This window comes from Gossypium arboreum, chromosome 4 (genome assembly GCF_025698485.1).
Source record: "Gossypium arboreum isolate Shixiya-1 chromosome 4, ASM2569848v2, whole genome shotgun sequence".
NCBI classification, from domain to species: Eukaryota; Viridiplantae; Streptophyta; class Magnoliopsida; order Malvales; family Malvaceae; genus Gossypium; species Gossypium arboreum.
Genome location: NC_069073.1, coordinates 93484421 through 93507919, shown reverse-complemented (window position 1 = coordinate 93507919; position 23499 = coordinate 93484421). Strand labels below are relative to the sequence as shown.

At 33.5% G+C, this 23499-nt stretch overlaps 1 long non-coding RNA gene across 1 annotated transcript; it reads left to right on the top strand.

Annotated features, from left to right (window-relative positions):
- Nucleotides 1-21006: 21006 nt before the first annotated feature.
- LOC128291695 (uncharacterized) lies at nt 21007-23038 on the top strand. Its single transcript, XR_008281515.1, has 2 exons — nt 21007-21110; nt 22868-23038. It is a non-coding gene; the product is annotated as an uncharacterized LOC128291695 (long non-coding RNA).
- The last annotated feature ends 461 nt before the right edge of the window (nt 23039-23499 follow it).

Genomic DNA, 23499 nt, shown 5'->3' with positions numbered 1-23499 from the left:
AACATAAATAAAAGGCGCATGAAATAGACACGTAAACTATATATGGTACAGGTACAGGTACAGGGTAAAGAAGGGAAGAGTAGTTAGGGGGAGGCTATAATTTTTCAATCCATATCCACCATTATCCATCCCCATAAACCCCCAACTCCTTCGCCACTACTTCACTCCAAAACCACCGATACACCCTTGTTCCTCGTCCATTCCCAAATTTAATTAAATTAATTAAATTACGATTCATATTTTTTTATTTTGATAATTGAGGGTGAGAAATGAAATTACTTAAAATTGAATCAAAATTTTCATAGTTATAATATAATATTTTTATCAAGGCCAAAAACTTTGATTACTATTATTATTATCTCCCATTATTATTTTATCAATTACCTTCCAGAATTCAAGGTGTCATGAATGCACCGCTTACCTTTCATATTTTATATTATTATTCATTAAAAAGATTTGTTGCATTACATTTTAAAATGAAAAAATATTAGAGATTTTATTGATTAATAAAAGTTTTATAATATTTTTCTAAAATTTATATTTATAGATAAAAGATGTATAAATAAAATAAAATTTTACTTCTAATAAATATTAGAATCCTAAAGTACATTAATTTATCTTAATATTCATGGACATCCACTTAATAATAAAATATTTATAACACTCTCCTTAGAATGTTTAGTGATAGAAAAAAAATACACATATCTATAATACACATAATATGTCTCGTTAAAATCTTACTAGGAAAACTCAATGAGACAAAATCTCGGTTAAGGAAAAAAGAGAAAAATTGTTAAACTAAGTCTTATTGAATAGTATGTTTTGATATAACAAATTAAAGTGTTTTTGAAAAAAAGTAAAGTTAAACAATTTCATAAAATCAAGTTGAAATGGTTTCAATTGAGTCAAATATTTTCAAATATGTTTTAATTATTTTCAAACAAGTTAGAATTGCTCCATGACAAAAATTATCGATACTTTTTGTCTAAGTATCGAAATTCTACAAGATATCAATACCCCTCTGTTAATCGATACCAATTGACATGCTAGAATTTTAACCTCTACTAGGTATCGATCTACTATCGATACTTTTCATAAAAATATCGATAAATCCCTCAGGTATCGATATTCCTACTCTAACGGTCACTAAAATCAGTATTAATTACAAAAGATATTGATACCCTTTCATAGGTATCAATACTCGTTGCAAGTGAAGTTAATGACTCGGTAGTTCATCCCTAACGGTTATATTCACTTCTACAACAGCTACAACAGTTGGAAATCAATTAGAGGGTATAAATACCATCTTTCAAAGATTAAGCAACAAGAAGTGCAATGTGCAATGCTTAAAAATAAATCAAAACAACCTAGAGCTTAATTTTTTCATACCTTTTCTTGTGATCACTTGTGAGCTTTCATTGTATTCATTTAGCTCAAGTGTTCTTCTTTATTTTTGTGCTTATTTGGCAAACATCCTGATCTTGTAAGGATTGTTTCTTTGTTTGCTTATTTGTTTCTCTTTGAGAGAGGGTTAATTCTTAAGGTTTGGGTAAAAACCTTAAGGGAGTTGTATCTTAAGATTTCGGGGTATAAATCTTAAGGAAGATTGTAAGGTTAAATATTGTCCTCAAAGGTTACCAAATTAGTGAATTTAGGAAAATCATTAGTAGTGGTAAGCTAAGGTAGTGGAGTAGGCAATTGGAGCCGAATTTTTATAAATCCTTGTGTGTTTTGTTGCACAATTTTTATTTCTTCCACCACAACATCTCAAAAGCCTATTTAACTTTCCTATTGGTGATCTTGAGTTGATCCTTATTAGCTAACAACAACGCATATTTCCCCTATTGAGAACATCACATGATATCTCAAATTCTACATATTCCAATCTTGATTATTAGCTTTTCAAATGATTACTTGAACGAATTTACTAAACATTGATACGATCATTCTTTTGAAGTCATGAATGAGGATGAATTTTGGGAAAATATATTTTGATCTATTCGAAATTCCAAAAATAATCATAATAAAATTTTGATCATAATCCTTCTATAATAATACATATGTTCAAATCAATTCATAATTTTTATACAAATGTATTGAATAATTTCTCAAGATTTCGTATGTTTCTAGGATTCTAAATCCTTCAATGATTTTAATATAAACTTCACTTTATAGTAATTCATATAAAAATTGTAACAATAATCATAATACGCTTATCAAATGTTTCATAAATTGCTAATAAGATATCTAAAAGTTTGTTGCATCCACCACAAAAAAAAGAAAAAGAAAAAGAAAAGAAGAGAATATCTTTAATAATAAATGCCAGGACTTTGTGAAAAACTTCATTTTCTTATTTGTATCCCACTAGTTCTATACCTCTAGATGTTTGGATTACTGATACAAAAACTTTATGAATTTAATTCTACTTAAATTGCATCTTTCTGTTTTGGTCAATCTATTACATGTCTATAATTCTCAACAAATTTATTCAAGATCCCCATTTTCTTTTATTATTCAATAATACTATTGCATGCAAAACAATTGGCAACAACTTTCTATTTTCCACGGTTCCATATTTTCTCGTGTTGACATAACTTATCGAGATTTCTTTATTTTTATTGTTTTCATCTTCAAGTACTTGAATATCTTTTGAAGTTTTAATAATTAGTTATGTATGGAGTCTCTTTTGGAGTACCCACCTTCACTATATGATCACCTATATTTATTATTTTATTGCACTAGAATTTTATCTTTTGAACCAATCAATCTACCATACTTCAAGTGCAATACTTTCAATTTTTTTCTAACAAGGTTGTCTTATTGGGACTTTAAAACATCAGTTGGTACATAAAACTTGTTTATTCTTATTAGGTCCAAAAAAAACATTTGGCAAGTAACTTGCAATAAAGTGAATTATCATTTTAAATTCTAGTTCATATTACTTTCTAAGGATTTGGATAATGATAATTTATTCTAAGTAATTTACTTTATCCAAATTTTATCATTTCTCTCCTCCTGATGTTGGGAAAACTTGTCAAATCAAAATTGTAATAACCAAATCATATTATAATTGAATCTCTAATTTATTCAACACATTTAATAATATAAGGAGATTCAAATTTAATATATATTCCCAACATTTTTGAATACCCATTTTAGGCATTATGGTGTAACAACTTAAACATACATCCCATATTAAAAACTTCTAATTCTAAAATGAGTTGTATTTTGGCTCTTAACCAAAACCCAGTTGTAACAAAGAGTATTTATCATAACTTATTGGCATGATGCGTACACGTGTCAATTCATGTAAAATATCATATCATTATACATATATACAAAAAGTTTCTTTTTCAAAAGATATGGTTTAGCTACTAACTGGAGGTATTTATTTTGTAAATTATGTTAAACTATTTTATACATATAAACAAAAGGTTATTTGCAATAGCTACTCACATTGAAATTATAACATTCAATAATCATAGAAAGCCTGAGAAATAAACTCACCAACATTAGCAAGAATTGTCTCGATTGCATATCTGAAAGTTTTCTTCTTAAATAAATCTTTAAACAAGTAATCTCACAAACTACAAGTTGCAAGTTGATAACTCACATGTGACTAACTTATAGATGCATCTACCAAAATTAAACCAAAACATCCATTTACTGGATAAATGCGCCCATGTTTCTTTTAGAAATGCAAAAGATTCAATCTCAACTTTTACTAGTGAGGTTTGAATAAATCAATTTCTTTGAGAACAAGCAACACTTGATAAACCTTTAGAATGAAAAATCTTCAAGTTCTTTAATAAACTTTCATGTAAATTCTCATTTTGTCGCGTAATTATTGATCAGGATGGTCTAATTAGTCATGCCAACTAATTGATATATTTGGACTAGTAAACTTTTGGTTTACTATGCACATAATTCAAATAATATGTAAACTTCTAGTTTGTCATCTCATATGATTTAACCGTGCTAATATATAAATAGTACCAACTTAAAAGGAAAATGTCATAGTTTTCCAATACAAAATTCTTACACAATATAATTGATTTAATTAATCATCTCCTCATCTGCTGTCTTAATATGATATTTGTTACAACACATATCCTTTTAAAACAAAATAATTTATTTGAGACTGACTAGAACGTAGTGCATTAATTATCGATTTGTTTCTTAGGGTAACAATGTATTAGCTCTTCTAGAGCATTGAATTAATTTTGTAATATAAAAGATTAACATGTTTCATTACCGCATTAAACATAGGGTAACAATATATTAGCTCTTCTAAAGCCTTAAATTAATTTTGTACCACCAAAGATTGGTTCGTTCATTACCACACAAGAAAAATGCTTCTTATCTCTAAGGATAGTATGTACTGTTAAGGATAGTATGTACTGTTGTATTGCCTATGGGACATATGTTTGCTTTCCTTTAAGAAATTATAATTGAATAAAAAAAATTCAAGTGTACGACATGTACATAACCAACGACTTTTCATAAATTGTCTCTCTTCTTTGAAAGGTTTTATTAGGAACTCTTATTATTCAATTATTTATCTCTATGGCTCTAATTCTAGTGGTGAGAAGAATTAATTAGTGTCTAAGTTCACAAAAAAAAAAATGCAATTCATACTTAATTCTTAGGCGTACTATAGGTACACAACCAATGACCTTTTATACCACATTGATAACATAAGTTATCTTCACTTCTTAAAAGGTCCGCTTGGGAATTATTGTTCTTCTCTTATTTATCTTCAGTTTTCCACTTTTGGTGGTGAGAAGAATTAATATGACCATCCCTTTTATGGTTATTATATAACCACTTACTAGATCCATGTCAATGATTATGTCTTTATATATTACTACATTCTCTTTAGTGAATGCAGCAAATCTAATACGACAAACTTTATAATTTTTTTATTTAATAGCTCGTTATTTTATAGCACATTTGAAACATAAAAAGTTAGAAAAGTTTTCTCTAAAAAGTCCTCATTAATAATAATTTCCCCACATAAATTTAATTGAGAACTCAATATTGTAGAGTTATACTGATTCAAAGTTTTAAAATATTGCAACTTCAAGATCATCCAATCATAACAATGTTTAGATAGAATTATTATGTTCTGCTGCTAATTTTTCTTTTAAAATATTCCACAATTCAAGTAGATCTTTCATGGTAAAATGTCTTGCTTTCAACCCTTCATGGGTATGATGATAAAAGAATATTACAGTGTGACGTTCCAAACCCAACCGAGATGATTCGACCCGAATTTTAAACACCACATTAGCCACCGGAGTGACTCTCCATTTAAAAATTTACAAACCACACCAACCAACCATACACACCACAGATTTGCAAAATAATTCATATAGGAAATTAGAGCTAAGTACATGCTTTTCTAAATTAATTAATTCATTCACACAATCAGAAGGTAGAAGACCTACCTTAATACTCGGTGGTTCCACTTAGTTGGAAAAATTTGTTAGTTCATTTAATTATCATCACATTAAACAAGTAATTAAAATTATCCAGATAAGCAATCAAGCAAACAATTATAACGTTTAAAGAAAATCCAAAAAATCAAGTAGTCCATAATGTCTGTTTACAACTGTTGAAAATTTTATTTAAAAAGTCTAAGTTTAATTTTAGTATTAAACCCTTGGAGCGGCCCACATTGCTTTCACTTTGGACTTTAAAAGCTCAACAAATATACTATAAAAAAAATGCCTTGTGATGGATCACTTATTTACCACCCTCCTCGCTAACTCATGAACTATTTATTTGTAAGGTAAAGTAAGAAGTGTGAGCTTGGAGAAGCTCAGCGAGTACACATGCATACAACACAAATATACACACCAGACATGTTAAGATTTAAACATACTTTAACAATTCACATATAACACAAATTACATACTCAATACAATGATATGTTGGCAATTCGTGAATATGAAACATAGTCAATTTATATTCTAATTGGATAAACGGATCTCCAAAACACACCACATGGCCCATAAAGTCGTATGCTATTTCCATGTAACTGTAGCATGTATGCTCAAACTCTTCAAACACACCACACTATTTACGGTGAATGAAGCTATACTCAATATTACCTTATCTCTCCAACGCTATCTCTAGGCCACAATGCCCAACACATAATAAAATGGGTGAGTACTCACAGTCCTATGGCATGTCAATGTTATCCAACAGTTTCAAGTGTTCACATTGCCAACATATCTAATTAATCACATTTTATTATACAATATAATTGACTTACACTACTGTTGAACTTGCGCTTAGCATTTCACAATAATATAATTTTGCACTAATCAAAACTCATAATATCATAAAACTCATAAGTCACTTATGGGTTCGTACATGCATAAATGTACACTATTAATAAAACTCACATGTTAAAAAATTCATATTATAATTTTTTAAAAAATTTCCTTTCACAAGCATTACAAAATCATATTCGAATATATATTATATATTACATATATATATTATATATACATAATTATTTAGTGACTTTTGTCACGTCAACTTTAGCATACATTAAAAGTCCCATACACATTTATATATATTAGATAAAACAAAACCTATGAACCTATATATATTATATAATAAAACCCACGCATACAATATATATACAACCCACTAAATTATATATTATATAACGCAACACCCACGCTAATATATATTCTGTATACACCAAAATGCATACATATTTATACTATATATATAATAAAGCTCATGTATATATATTATATAAACTGAAGCCCACTAAATGTCAGGCATATGTTTAACACAAAAACCCTTTAATATACATACTATATACAATAGAACCATGCATATGTATATTATATTATATATATCTAACACCAAAACCCATTAATATATATATACTATATATAAAATAAAGCCCATGTATATATATTATAAGTTCAGACATTTTGCACCATTAGAATTGCACAGTTTATATATTTAACTATTCATCCAAATTGGAAGGATTTGCACAAGAAAGAAGTCAAGGTTTGCAAGCCACACTTTGACTCTTTAGATTTTACAATTCATGCTAAAACACGGCGTAGAAATGCACTCACCTATGACTCACCATGGCTCATCGAACTAGACAAATTTTTGCTTGCCTTTATCCCGGTTTGTTGAGGCTCCACCAACGTTTTTAGTTTCGCACAAAAATGTACATATTACTAAGCATTCAAAAACAATCTAACTTATCTCTTTGTGTTCATACAACGGCTCCCCACTCATACATACTTATTCGACTTATTTTGTACAATCTATTTCACTTAAGTTCTTCTTTTTAACTTAATTAAATCCTTAATTTTTACCTCCTAACCCCCTAACTAAGGTTTAATTATAGATCTAGATCTTTAACTTTGCTCAATGTCTTTAATTAATACTTTTTCAGAAATTCATTGTTCATCTTCATTCTCAAAAGAAAACCATTCAATTCATGCAATTACTTAAACCATTCAATTCATGCAATTATTTAAAAATTTATTAAATAGAATTTGTAAACCACTTAATCTTGTCAAAATATACTAAAATTATTTTAAAAACACCTCTTAGCTCTTTATTTCTTCATTCACCATTTTTTATGCAAAATATTGCTTTAAAACCATGGATCTTTATTTTTCTTGCTTAGATCTATGTAAACTGAAATTAAAAACACTTAATAAAAATTTAATACATAAGAAAATAATAGATTTACCTTTAATTCGAAAATGTCCACGAATTTGTACCAATTGAGCATAAACGAGCTAAGTTTAGGTGAGAAATTGGAGAAGAAAAAGTGATTTTCTTGCGAAACTGAAGGAATGTGGAGTTTTTGGATGCCTAGAAAATATAAAAGATGGAGAAATTTTTTAGAGAAAATTTTTCAATCTAGATCTAACAAATTTTAAAAATGAAAAAAGATGAAGAGAACTTGGGCCGCAAGTGGCTTTTATAGCTAACTAATTTTTTTTTTTTAAATTGGGCTATTTACCCTCTAAGTCTTTTCCTATTTCTCCCTTCACCTAATAACTCTATTTTAACAACTAGTCTTAATTCACACATTTAGCCACTACATTAACCACTACTCCAAATTAGTCTTTGTTATTATTATTATTATTATTATTATTTTTACTAATGTCCCGATTATTAATACCATAGTCATTTAATTTAATTATTATTATTTACTATTAATAACTAATTTAATTATTTTATCCTATTTCACAAAATTTAATTTTTTTCTCAAACTCATAATCTAATGTCCAATTTTACTAACCTAGTTTTTGGGATGTGACAACTCCCCCACTCTAAAAAAACTCTATCCTCGAATTTACCTGAACTGAATAGATAAGGATATTGACGTCTCATCGCATCTTGATTTTCCCAAGTAGCCTATTTAGTTTTGTAATTACGCCACAAAATCTTTACTAAAGGTAAGACTAGGTCAAACCTCAATCTCATCTATTGGAACAATATGCGATGGGTTGGATCGTTACTTCCGCAACATGGACATATGGAACACATTGTGTATACATTCAAGTTCAGTCGGTAACTTGAGTTGATACGCTATTCGTCCGATCCTCTCAATAACCTCACAAAGCCAAATAAATCTCAAGCTTAACTTTCCTTTTCATCTGAATCTTAAAAGTTTCTTCCAAGGTGAAACCTTAGGGAACACTCAATCCCCAACCTGAAACTCGATATCATGATGTTTCAGATCTATGTAAGACTTCTGCCTATCAGAAGCAACTTTCAGTCTATCACTAATTAGTTTCACCTTCTCCTCAAATCAAATCCAGACCCACAACATGCCTCTCATCCAGCTCGGACCAACATAGAAGAGTCCTACACCGCCTACCATATAGTGCCTTGAACAGTGCCATCTGAATACTTGACTGGTAGCTGTTGTTGTAAGTGAACTCCACTAAAGGCAGATATTGCTCCCAACTACCACCAAACTCCATGACACAACTACGCAACATATCCTCGAGTATTTGAATTACCCGTTTCGACTAACCATCTATTTTAGGATGATAAGTCATACTAAAGTCAAGCTTCAAACCCAAAGCTCCCTAAAGGCTCCTTCAGAATCTCTAGGTAATTCGTAGATCTCTATCAGAAATGATTGAAAATAGTACACCATGAAGTTGAACTATCTCTGCCACGTACAACTCAACTAATCTCTCCATTGAGTAATTAGTGCGCACTGCTAGAAAATGCGCACTCTTTGAGAACTGACCAACAATCACCCAAATCAAATCATTCTTCATTGGGGCCAATGGCAAACCCAAGACAAAGTCTATCATAATCTTCTTCAATTTCCACTTCAGAATATATATCGGTTGTAACAAACGCGAAGGATGTTATGCTCTATTTTCACCCTCTAACATACTGAACATCGTCCCACAAAGTCAATAACATCCTGCTTCAATCCAGGCCACCAATATAATTCTCGAAGATCCCGATACATCTTGATACTACCGGGCTGTATAGCATTTGAGCTGCTATATGCATCGATAAGAATCGTGTGCCTAAGCTCCAAATCAACAAGTACACAGAATCTCCTACGGAAATACAAGATACCATCACGATTCAACCCAAAGTCTCCATCATTACCATCCTCAACCTGTCGAATCTTTTTTCGCCAAAAACTCATCAACCAACTGCCTCTCCTTAATCTGACGTGATAGAGTCTGCTTAACCTGAAGTTCGGCCAACAAACCACCATCACTGGTTAAACTCGATCGTGCAAACATGACTCACAACTCAACCATCGAATTTTGACTCAAAGCATCATCAACCACATTTATTTTTTCGGGGTAATACTCAATCACACAATTATAATCTTTTAGTAGCTCAATCTAACACCTCTGTCTCAAGTTTAACTCCTTCTGAGATAGGAGATACTTAAGACACTTGTGATTGGTGTAGATAACACACCTCTCACCATACAGATAGTGATGCTAAATCTTGAGCGCAAAGACCACATCAGCTAACTCCAAACCATGGGTCAGGTAATTACACTCATGTGGCCTCTATTGCCTCGAAACATATGCTACCACCTTCCTATCCTACATCAGAACACACCTAAGTCCCATATACGATGCATCACTATAAACCAAATACTCTTTCCCAGACTTTGGCTGAACCAATATTGATGCCTCAGTCAACATTGGCTTAAACTTCTCAAAGCACTTCTGCCTCTCTTCGGTTTAGTCAAATGGCACATTCTTCTAAAGTAGCTTCGTTAAGGGTGCAACTATGATGGATAACCTCTTAGCGAATCTGCGATAGTAACCAACTATCCTTAGAAAAAAATGGATCTCAGTAACGTTCTTCATTTGCTTCCACTCTAAAATAGCCTCGACTTTCTTTAGGTTAACACAAGTCCCCTGAAAAGATACCACATGATCGAGAAACATCACCACTTGAAGCGATAACTCAAACTTACTCAGCTTCGAATACAACTATTTCTCATATAGAATCTAAAGAACAATCTGTAGGTGTGTATCATGGTCATCCTCAGTTCGGGAATACATGAGAATGTCATCTATAAAGATAATTATGAACTGATCCAGATACGAGTGGAAAACTAGATTCATCAAGTCCATGAATGCTGCAAGTGCATTCGTCAACCCAAACAACATAACCAAAAACTTGTAATGCCTATACCGGGTCCTGAACACAGTCTTCATTATATCAACCTTTTTCACCTTGAGCTGATAATACCCAGACCTTAAATCGATCTTCGAAAACACCATCGCTCCCCTAAATTGATCAAATAGGTCATCAATCTGAGGTAACGGATACTTGTTCTTGATGGTTAACTTGTTTAACTATCGATAATTGATATACAACCTTAAGGTAGCATTTTTCTTTTTACAAACAACACTGGTGCACCCAATGTGATACGCTCGGTCGAATAAACCCTCGATCTAACAACATTTGTAATTGGATCTTTAGCTCTTTGAGTTCTTTCGGTGCCATGTGATAAGCTGCAATTGACACTGGTACGATACTAGGATAAACCTCAATAGCGAACTCAACTTCCCGATCTGGTGGCAAATCGTGTAACTTCTCTGGAAACACATCAATAAGATCTTTCATGGTGCAGATATCCTGAACCCCCAGATCATTACCACTTGAATTGAGCACAAAGGCTAGGTAAGTTTTGCAATCTTTACTCAACAGCTTGTTAGCCTTGGTTACTGAAACCACATTGGAGAGGAATCCAAGTCTCTCCCCAACACCACAATTTCCAATCCATCCTCAACCTTGTCTCAAAATCTATCTTTGCCCTATGCTCGGTCAGCTAATCCATTCCGAGAATAATATCAAACCTACAAAACAATAACTCCATCAAATCCACGGGAAAAACATACCCCTGGACTATCAATGGACACCTCTGATAGACCCGATCAACTAGAACACACTCTCTCAAAGAACTCATCACTATCATACCCTACCTAATGGTCTCTACCAGAATCACCAACTCACTAGGCAGATCACTCACGATATATGAATGGGTGGAACCTGGATCTACTATTAAAAATAAAGAAAAGGATCGCAATATGAACGTTCCTACAATAACATCCGTCATCTCGCGACCCTACGGCTCACTCACAATATAAACATGAGCTATAACACCCCTAACCCGTATCCATTGTCAGAATAGGGTTATAGAACATTATCGAACAAACGAAACAGCAAACCATTCAATTCATATATCAATGCAATACATTTTCTAATTTCGTTTAAATTCATTCACAATGTCCCTTAATCGAGCCTTCGAGGCCTTAAAAAAATACAATAGAAATAGTCCGAGACTAAATAAAAAACATTTAGAAAGTTTAGGAAAAAGTTAGAAAAAATTATACTACAGGGGTCACACAACCGTGTGACTAGGCCATGTGGCTCATACGACTGAGACACACGTTCGTGTCTTAGGTCGTGTAACATTTGAAATAGGAACACACGACCGTGTCCCAGCTTGTGTCCGTGCTCGTGTAACTCACTAACTTGTGTCACACGGCCAAGCCACACATCTGTGTGCCAGACCATTTGTTAGGTCGTGCAACTTTTGAAAAGCAACCATTAATAACCTACAAGGGACACACGACCGTGCCACTTGGTCATGTGTCACACAAGGATGAGACACACGCCAGTGTTTTAGGCTATGTGGACAAGAAATAGGCCAAAATCAAGCCTTTTCTTTCACCCAATTTCCACAAGTACCAACATGCCAAATGAACCTATGAGCAAGGCACCAAAACATGCCCAAATATGCATAATAAGGTCATTTCAATATACCATAAGTCCATTCAACCAATTCAACCAATATGTCATTTAGGCACCTCAACCACAATCAAGTATTCATACTTACTTTTGCATTAAAATGGTCATGTTTTATCCAAACAACCTTAACTAATTTCCATATCAACACATAACCTAATTGACCACATTTCAACCATGCCAACACATACCACTTTGGCCATTTAACCCATGCATCAATTTGGCAATAGAAACACCAACCATCAAGAAATCAAATGTCAAAAGCACACCAACCAAAATACCACTTTTACAAGCCAAACATAACAATATCTCATCAAACACAATTTACCTATACATGCCATTATAACATTAATCAAGATATCAAATCTATCGATATAATCGCTAGATAGTGTGATAGATCTTCGATGAGCTTCTAACCCGATTGAGCTTCTGATAATCTGTAACGTAAAAGAAAATAACTATGTAAGCAATGAATGCTTATTAAGCTCATATAAACTTTAAACATAACATTCCATTTCAACAATGAACTTTATAGATTAAATATAAACCTATACCAATGCCTCAAGATTTATCAACTACATAACCATCATCTCATAAATGAGTAAGTCTATCAACATCATATATATATTTCATTCCTAACATCATAGGATTTTAAAAATCATTATACACCATCATTAACTTTTTCATCAAACTATGAACTACTTCCTTTACTTACTTTCCATTTCATTTACTAAGCATAAACTTAAACAACATCAATTCACTAGTTAGTATATTTATTCAACTCATAGGTAATTTCATCCATAACATACGTAATTTCTCATATATAAAAATACACCATTCAACTCATCAATCCCTTTTTCATCATCACATTTAATAATTAACTTACCATTTCATTGCCTTTTTTTACCCATTTCATTTGTATAATACCAGACATAAGCATAAACATCAATCATAATCTCAAGCTTGATATAAGCCTAATCACCGTCATCAATACACAAGTTAGTGCATTTATGTATATAACTTATTTGGGGTCAATAACATGATAAACCATTTTATAAGAAAATACACCTTTGAATCTTACCACATTTTCATGCCCATAAGCATATTTCCATTTGGCCACTTACCATTTCAATGTATATCATTAATATTAAACATGACATAATGCAACCATAAGCTTAACACAAACCTAAGCATCATCTACAATCTCAACTGATAAATTTATTTATGTTTAGATCAATATTCAATAAATAACAAATCTTTCAAATTCATTAAACAGATTATCTTACTGAAATTTTTGATTCAAAGAACGACTTACGGATAAGGGTACATTGCCAGTCCACCCAAAACACACCAGAAACTCACACGAGCCAATCCCATCAACACACTAATGCTCAGAAGAGCTAATCCAAGCAGCACACCAATGCTCATAAGAGCTAATCCAACCATCACACCGATGCTTATAAGAGATAGTCCAACCAACACACCAAACAAAGAGTATAACACAAGAGTTTGCAACAAATGCTAAGCCTCAGTTTACTCGGGTAACATGAATGTACATCACTCCACAACTGTCTACACTCTAATCCCCCTTAACACACCAAATCATGACTATACTCTATCCCACGTTCAAATCAAACCGAGCATCAATTCAATATTATAATTTCAAATTATCATTAATTATCAACAATTAAAGATAAATATACAAGTTGTACCATGTTAATCTACTCAAAAATTCATATTAATGTTAAATTCTAACCATACGAACTTACCAAACCAAATTGTAGAAATGCCAAAGTACAATGGCTATTTGGTAATTTTCCATTCTCTTCTATTTTCCACTCGATCTTGATCTAAATTAATAACTTCATTCAATTCATTAAATTAGATAGTAAAAAAAATTTAATTTATGCAATTTAGTCATTTTTGACATTTTTACAAAATTGGCCTCAACTTTTTATTTTTATTTAATTTTGTCCCTGAGCCTAAAACATGCAAATTAACCAATTTTTTTATTAAAATTTATAAAAGCCAAATATTGATGGCATCCAATAAATCCCATTTATGCAACAATTTCACAAAAAATCCTTATATTTTTACTATTTTAACAATTTAGTCCCTAATAAAAAAATTCATTAAAATTACTTGGCAAAATACTTTTAAATATCAACCAACATTTCGAATTCATCATTAAATAAATAAATTCACATATATTTATTAATGAAAACATTCAATATCTATAACATTTTCAAAATCGAAGGTACGGGCTAACTGGACCTAATTGCAACGATCTCAAAAGCATAAAAATTATTAGAAACGGGGCTAAAATCACATACCAATTTAGAATTGAACTTGCCGAAACCTCCATGCATCAAAAATGGCTTCTTCCACCATTAAAAATCTATAAAGAAAGATTGTAAAAGATGATAAAGCATTTTGATTTAATTTAATTTAGTTGAATTAACTAATTACTATTTTTCCCTTAAAAACTCAACCAAATTCCACCAAAATGCCAAGCCATCTTTGTCCACTATCCTCTAAATTAGTTGAATTACTACTTTAGGCGCTTATTTCATGCTTTTATATCCATTAGATGCAAATAATGCTAAAACCATTAAATTTTACATCTTTTACGATTTAGTCCTTTTTAATTAATTAACTATCAAAACGTTAAAATTTTTTAACGAAACTTTAATACCACCTTAATGAAACTTTGTAAATATTTATAAGAATATTTACAACTCGGTTTATTGAAACGAGGTCTCGACACCTCATTTTCTAAAACCACTTGACTTTAGGGTCTTACCACTTGAACTTTATAAATCACTTATATAACATAAATTATCAAATCAAAAACCTTTTTAAAACCACATTTGACTTGTAAATATTAAATAATAATATTTACAAACTTACACATTGAATTTGGTGGCCCCGAAACATTATTTTCGACAACATTGAAAAACAGGATGTTACACGAGTAGGTCCACTAGACTGAGCCTGTGCAGCTACTGTATGGGCAACTGTCCTCTAACCCATTGGTCTTTGGTTACCACCAATGCAACACCCTATGACCCTCATCCGTCGCCGGAATAGATTCACAAGGTATTACCTATCAGAAGACAGATCAGACTAGCCATTCATAATTAATCATGCATAAAATATAGTTTCTTTGATCTTTCAACCATGAACAAATTTTAACCAAATTAAAACAACTAATAAATTTCAAAATAATCGACACATAAGTCCATTGAACCATATACTCATGTTTAGGAATTAAGCAAGCCATTTTCGCATGGCTAGAATATTTACAATTTCAAAATATAACTTATTTCAAAAGAAAGCTAAGCCTATACATGCCATCTTTTAAAATATAAACTATCAAAAAGTACCAAAATAGTGACGATAGTGTGGATGACTTTGGACTTGAATCCCCGAGCTCGTAGCTTTCAAACAAGATCTATAAAATAGGACAAACACAAAAACATTCACAGTAAGCAATTAAGCTTAGTAAGTCTTAAGTATTTTAAACAACAAAACTTATTTATGCACATTATTCACATATAACATATTTGAAATGCAACACTAATTAGCCGAATATGCATAGCCACATTAAATCCATTTCATTGACTTATCATTTCTTCAAAGTTCAAATTACATAATCACACCATCTAAATGACTCGAAGTAATTCTTTGATTCGAATTATAGAGTTAATTCAGAGCACTGCATTCACATATAATTTCAATGATCATAATCACATATATAACATATACTTTCATGTACTAAATTCAAAATGGCCGAATATAAATATACACAACCACATTTCATATACTTCTTGTTTCACTTCGTAATTTAATTCACATTATCCTCATATGCATAAACAATTTATACGTACCTGGACAATTTAATCTATCGAACGAATCTAGATGCCGTATAGCATAAATCTCATATTCATAGACTTTTATTATTTCACCGGCAATTAGCCTGCTAGGTATAAACCTGAACTTATCACCGGCACGAGGCCTGCTAGACATTAAGTCCGAAACTCATTCACTGGTATTATGCCTGCTAGGCTCATGTCCCGAAACAATTTCACCAGCTAAAAGCTTGCTGAGCCATAGGCCCGAATAATAATTCAAATATAAATTTCACAAAATCATAATATATGCACTTCTTGTATTTATGCATTTCACACAAGTTAATCACATTAGCCCACTTAGACTTCATTCACGTATAATCACTTAATAACTATCACACTATTGCTTCTTAATTTACCATTACATATCTTTCATCTCATGAATATAACTGTAACACCCCGAATTTGGGCCTAGAAGTATTGGGCCTTGAGTGCGGGTCTGTATGGAGGTTGTGTAGAGGTATTTAATTGTGCAATGAAATAACACAATTAAATGTCTGCTTTGGTGGTTAATGGCCCTGAGAAGTGTTAGAGAAATCTTGGGTTCAAACTTGGGCTTTAGCAAAAATTTTGGTATTAAGTGAAAAAAAACTTGGATGCTTGGATGAGGGTTTTAAATTATTGTGTTAAATAAATGACACAAGAAAGCTTGTAGTCTAGTGGTTGTGGCGTCATTAAGGTTGTATGGGAGCCTGGGTTCAAGCCCTGACTCTTGCAATTTATTTTGGTTTTTTTAAGGGAACTTGGACTTTGGCCTTTAGACCTTATAATTAATTGGGGATAAAATATGACACAAAAAGCCTTGTGGCTTAGTGGCAAGTAGCGTGTGGAGCATCTGAGGGGAGGCATGGGTTTGAATCCCATGGCAAGCAAGGAGCATTTATTTTGCTAACAGGGGGCGGCAAGAGGTGGTGTTGAATTTAAACTCTGATGTTGGAGGGATCCCACATCGGGAAGCTAACATAAGAGTGGTTGCGAAGTTGGCTTTAAATAGAGGGGACCATGAAGAGAGTAAAGGTACCTTTTCTTGGCTGATCCCTTTCGCTGTATGGCATGCTCGTTTGGGTTGGGCGTCGACTAAGAGTGCTCGGAGCGTGGATTAACTCCAGTCTCCAATCAGATGTGTATTACTCACTACTCTAGCTGTAGGATGGCTACTTCGGGCCGAGATGGTCCGAAAGGGGCCATGTGGGCGCAATGGGCCTACGGGCCCAATTGGATAAGTTGTTTGATTATGTAGTAAATATTGGACTAGGCTAGGTGAATCTCATATCTGTGGCTAGATTTGGGCTAAAAGGGCCACACGAGCGTGTGGGCCCATTTGGGCCGAGAAAGGGCTTTAGGCCCATTCGTATTGTTATCCCTATTTAGAATACTTTAATTTATCAAATTACTAAAATACCCCTGGTTTGTAAAATCACCAAAATGCACTTGGTTTGTAAAATTCCAAAATACCCTTGGTTTATAAAATTACCAAAATACCCCTGGTTTGTAAAATTACCAAAATATCCTTGGTTTACAAAATTACCAAAATACCCTTGGTTTACAAAATTACCAAAATACCCTTGGTTTACAAAATTACCAAAATACCCCTGGTTTGTAAAATTACCAAAATACCCTTGGTTTACAAAATTACCAAAATACCCCTGGTTTGTAAAATTACCAAAATACCCTTAGTTTACAAAATTACCAAAATACCCCTGGTTTATAAAATTACCAAAATACCCTTAGTTTACAAAATTACCAAAATACCCTTAGTTTGTAAAATTACCAAAATACCCCTGGTTTGTAAAATTATCAAAATACTCTTAGTTTGTAAAATTACCAAAATACCCTCGACTTGTAAAATTATTGAAACACCCTCGACTTGCAAAATTACCAAAGTACCCCTAATTTACAGAATTACCGTTTTACCTTTGATTTACAAAATTATCGAAATACCCTTGTAGGGTAGAAATACCGAAATACCCTTGTAGGGTAGAAATACCGAAATACCCCTGTAGGGTAGAAATACCGAAATACCCCTATAGGGTAGAATTATTAAAATACCCTTGTAGGGTAGAATTACCGAAATACCCTTGTAGGGTAGAAATATCGAAATACCCCTATAGGGTAAAATTACTGAAATACCCCTGTAGGGTAGAATTACCGAGATACCCTTGTGGGGTAAAATTACCATTTTACTCCTAGGGTGTTAAATGACTGTTTTGCCCTTGTGGGCAAGTGACTAACTTGGACTGTGTGGTTGACGGATTTGATTGTGAATATATGTTGGTGATATGAATGACTTGACTGTGATTGTTTGATTCAAATATGGACATGATATTCTGATTCTGTATGTGGTATGCGATGACATGTATATCTGTTGCATGGGATATGGGTTATATTGATGGAGGAAGCGTTCTGGCAGCCTCGCTGCAATCTAGTGGCCTCGCCACATATATACGATACGGTGACTTCGTCACAATATCCGCACCTCATTGCAATTTGAGTAACCGCCACATATATATATCTGATACGGTGGCCTAGCCACAATATTCATTTGGTGACTTCGTCACAATATCTGGCAGCCTCGTTGCAAATTCTGTGGTGTGTAGCGGATGGGTGGGTCCAGTTGTCTCCCCACATGGTGTAAGGTTGGTACGGGGGTGTATACGGATGGATTGTGTTGGGTTTGCATTCACATTCGATTCGATTACATTACGATCATCGATTCGATTACATTACCTAATTTTGATTCGGTTCGATTCGATTACATTCGACGTCTCGATTCGATTCTCATTACCTAATTCTGATTCTGATTTGGATTTTGATTCTGTCGCCTGATTCTCATTTTAATTCTAGTTCTGATAATGTTTCTTATTCTGTAATGGGCTAAGGCCCATCTGGTACTGTCTGTTATAATGGGCTAAGGCCTAATTGATACTGAAACTGTAAGTAGGGCTGGGGGTAAACTTTTAATTCTTTTATATGACTGACTGTTCCTTTTATGTAGTAGGGGATTTCACACTAAGTTTTCGTAAACTCACCCCGTTTCTAACTGTGCAGGTAATCCCTAAGCTTAGATGGTTTGGAGCTGCGAGGGACTCAGAGATGGCCACACTATTGTTTCTGTTTCTTTTAATTGCAATAACTAGCCGATTTATTTCTTTATAAGTTTTATCTTATTAATATTATTATTTGGTTTTGGGTTGTAATAAGGCTGTTTTAATTATTTTTCTGGGATTATTTTATCTTATACCCTATATTTTTCTGATAACAATATGAGTTAGACCTAGGGCGCGTTTCCAAAATGATAATTGTTTTCAAAATAACGCAACGATACAATTAATTGGTTTATCAAAAATATCTACTTAAATGAATTCCAACTCGTTTTTCTCAAAACCTAACCTAGCACCAAAGTGTAGCAATAGTTGTGGGCATGTCTAGGATTGGATCCAATCAAGAGCTTGGTACTTAAGCAGCCTTCTAGGCTCACCTCCTCTGTTTTGGATACCTACCTGGTGCACAGCTTCCATTCACTTTATTAACTTAGCAAAGACTATCTTTTAAAACACTAAGAAGGACGTTGAAAGGGGCATGGGTTTTCTTAAAAACTTTAATATGACACGTCGGATCCAGCCATAACGTCTGGGCCGGGTTTGGCGTGTTACATTTAGTGGTATCAGAGCCAGGTTACAAAACTCGGCTGGGGTATGGGTAGCAGAAAATTATTGTTGTTTTTTTTTTTTTGGAAATTGGGGTTTGAAAAGGGTTTTTCTAAAAATTTTGTTTTGAAATTTATCAACAAAACTTGACTTGTTTCTAGAAAGATGTTATTGGAAGTATGGCACACCGAGTCTCCCAGACCAAATCAGAAGTTCTCTAACTCATTTCTTGTTATAGATTGAAATGCTATATTGAGAAACCACTATAGATAGTAGCACTATATTGGAACTTTCTAGTTAGAGTAAACTGTAACGCTTGAATTTAGATTTAGTATTTATTTGGTGTGTGTTCTGGAAATATAAAAATTGGTTGCATGTGAAATCTATCCGCTTCGACGGAAAAATGTTTTGGGTGTATGTTAGTATTATTAGTATCAGAGTGTGCAGCGGAAGTGTGGTGGTGTAGTCTGAGAGTGGAAAATTTCGAGGATGAAATTTCTTTAAGGGGGTAGAATTGTAACACCCCGAATTTGGGCCTAGAAGTATTGGGCCTTGAGTGCGGGTCCGTATAGAGGTTGTATATAGGTATTTAATTGTGCGATGAAATAACACAATTAAATGTCTGCTTTGGTGGATAATGGCCCTGAGAAGTGTTAGAGAAATCTTGGGTTCAAACTTGGGCTTTAGCAAAATTTTGGTATTAAGTGAAAAAAACCGGATGCTTGGATGAGGGTTTTAAATTATTGTGTTAAATAAATGACACAAGAAAGCTTGTAGTCTAGTGGTTGTGGCGTCATTAAGGTTGCATGGGAGCACAGGTTCAAGCCTTGGCTTTTGCAATTTATTTTGGTTTTCTAAGGGAACACGGACTTTGGCCTTTAGACCTTATAATTAATTGGGGATAAAATATGACACAAAAGCCTTGTGGCTTAGTGGCAAGTATCGTGTGGAGCATCTCGAGGGAGGCATGGGTTCGAATCCCATGGCAAGCAAGGAGCATTTATTTTGCTAACGAGGCGACAAGAGTTGGTGTTGAATTTAAACTCGATGTTGGAGGGATCCCATATCGGGAAGCTAACATAAGAGTGGTTGCGAAGCTGGCTTTAAATAGAGGGAACCATGAGGAGAGTAAAGGTACCTTTTCTTGGCTGATCCCTTTCGCTGTATGGCATGCTCGTTTGGGTTAGGCGTCGGCTAAGAGTGCTCGGAGCGTGGATTAACTCCAGTCTCCAATCAGGTGTGTATTTCTCACTACTATAGCTGTAGGATGGCTACTTCAGGCCGCGATGGTCCGAAAGGGGCCATGTGGGCCCAATGGGCCTACGGGCCCAATTGGATAAGTTGTTTGATTATGTAGTAAATATTGGACTAGGCTAGGTAAATCTCATATATGTCGCTAGATTTGGACTAAAAGGGCCACACGAGCATGTGGGCCCATTTGGGCCGAGAAAGGGTTTTAGGCCTATTTGTATTGTTATCCCTGTTTAGAATACTTTAGTTTATCAAATTACCAAAATACCCCTGGTTTGTAAAATCACCAAAATACCCCTGGTTTACAAAATTACCAAAATACTCTTGGTTTACAAAATTACCAAAATACCCTTGGTTTACAAAATTACCAAAATACCCTTGGTTTATAAAATTACTAAAATACCCTTGGTTTACAAAATTACCAAAATACCCCTGGTTTATAAAATTACCAAAATACCCCTGGTTTGTAAAATTACCAAAATACCCCTGATTTGTGAAATTACTGAAATACCCTCGACCTGTAAAATTATTGAAATACCCTCGACTTGCAAAATTACCAAAGTACCCCTGATTTATAGAATTACCGTTTTACCCTTGATTTATAAAATTATCGAAATACCCTTGTAGGGTAGAAATACCAAAATATCCTTGTAGTGTAGAAATACCTAAATACTCCTGTAGGGTAGAAATATCGAAATACTCCTGTAGGGTAGAATTACTAAAATACCCCTGTAGGGTAGAAATACCGAAATACCCCTGGGTAGAAATACCGAAATACCCATGTAGGGTAGAATTACTGAAATACCCCTGTAGGGTAGAATTACCGAGATACCCTTGTGGGGTAAAATTACCATTTTACCCCTAAGGTGTTAAATGACTGTTTTGCCCTTGTGGGCAAGTGACTAACTTGGACTGTGTGGTTGACGGATTTGATTGTGAATATATGTTGGTGATATGAATGACTTGACTGTGATTGTTTGATTCAAATATGGACATGATATTCTGATTCTGTATGTGGTATGCGATGACATGTATATCTGTTGCATGGGATATGGGTTATATTGATGGAGGAAGTGTTCTGGCAGCCTCGCTGCAATCTGGTGGCCTCGCTACATATATCTGTTCTAGTGACTTCGTCACAATATCTGGCAGCCTCACTGCAATCTGGTGGCTTCGCCACATATATATATCTGTTTTGGTGGCCTAGCCACAATATTTGTATCTGGTGACTTTCTCACAATATCTGGCAGCCTCGCTGCAAATTCTGTGGTGTGTAGCGGATGGGTGGGTTGAGTTGTCTCCCCACATGGTGTAAGGTTAGTACAGAGGTGTATACGGATAGATTGGGTTGGGTTTGCATTCACATTCGATTCTCGATTACATTACGACATCGATTCGATTCATTACCTAACTCGATTCGGTTCGATTCTAATTACATTTACGATCATGATTCGATTACATTACCTAATTCTAATTCTGATTTTGATTTTGATTACACACCGATTCGATTCGATTCGATTTTGATTCTCATTTTGATTCTAGTTCTGATAATGTTTCTTATTCTGTAATGGGCTAAGGCCCATCTGTATCTGTCTGTTATAATGGGCTAATGCCTAATTGATCTTGAAATCGTAAGTAGAGTGGGGCGACTTTTAATTCTTTTATATGACTGACTGTTCCTTTTATGTAGTAGGGGATTTCACACTGAGTTTTTGTAAACTCACCCTATTTCTAACTGTGCAGGTAATCTCTAAGCTTAGATGGTTTAGAGCTGCGAGGGACTCAGAGGAAGCCACACATACTGTTTATGTTACAGTTTTGATTATTACTTTTAAATGTTTTTATGTGGGTTGTAGTAAAGTGGTTGTAATTTTTTGGATTTCAAATTTGGAATTTTATTTATTGTTCTTATAATTGCTAGTATTAGAACACGGTTTTCCAATGCAACTACTGTTGTTCAAAACATCACGTATCCGTGATTGTTTTTAAATCAAGCTTCCGCAACTGCCAAGATTTTCACAAAGTTGTTAAGAAAGTTATTCAACTGAGGTTTCTAACAAGGTTTAAAAAGGGTATAAGTTTTTAATTATTAAGAAGGGTTTTTAATGGAAACATGGTTTTCGAAAAACACTTCAATGTGACATGCCAGATTCAAGCCAAACTTCCAGGCCGGGTTTGGGGTGTTACAATAACTTATGGCAATATGATCATAACAATTTCCTTATTTCACTTTCATGCATATCATTCGGCTTTATGCATGTATATATATGTATATATACTAAAAGTATGGCTAAATTCTCGTGACATATCATGATTCATTCACAAATAACTTATATTTAAATACTTAAAACTTACCTCGAGTATTTCCAAACAAC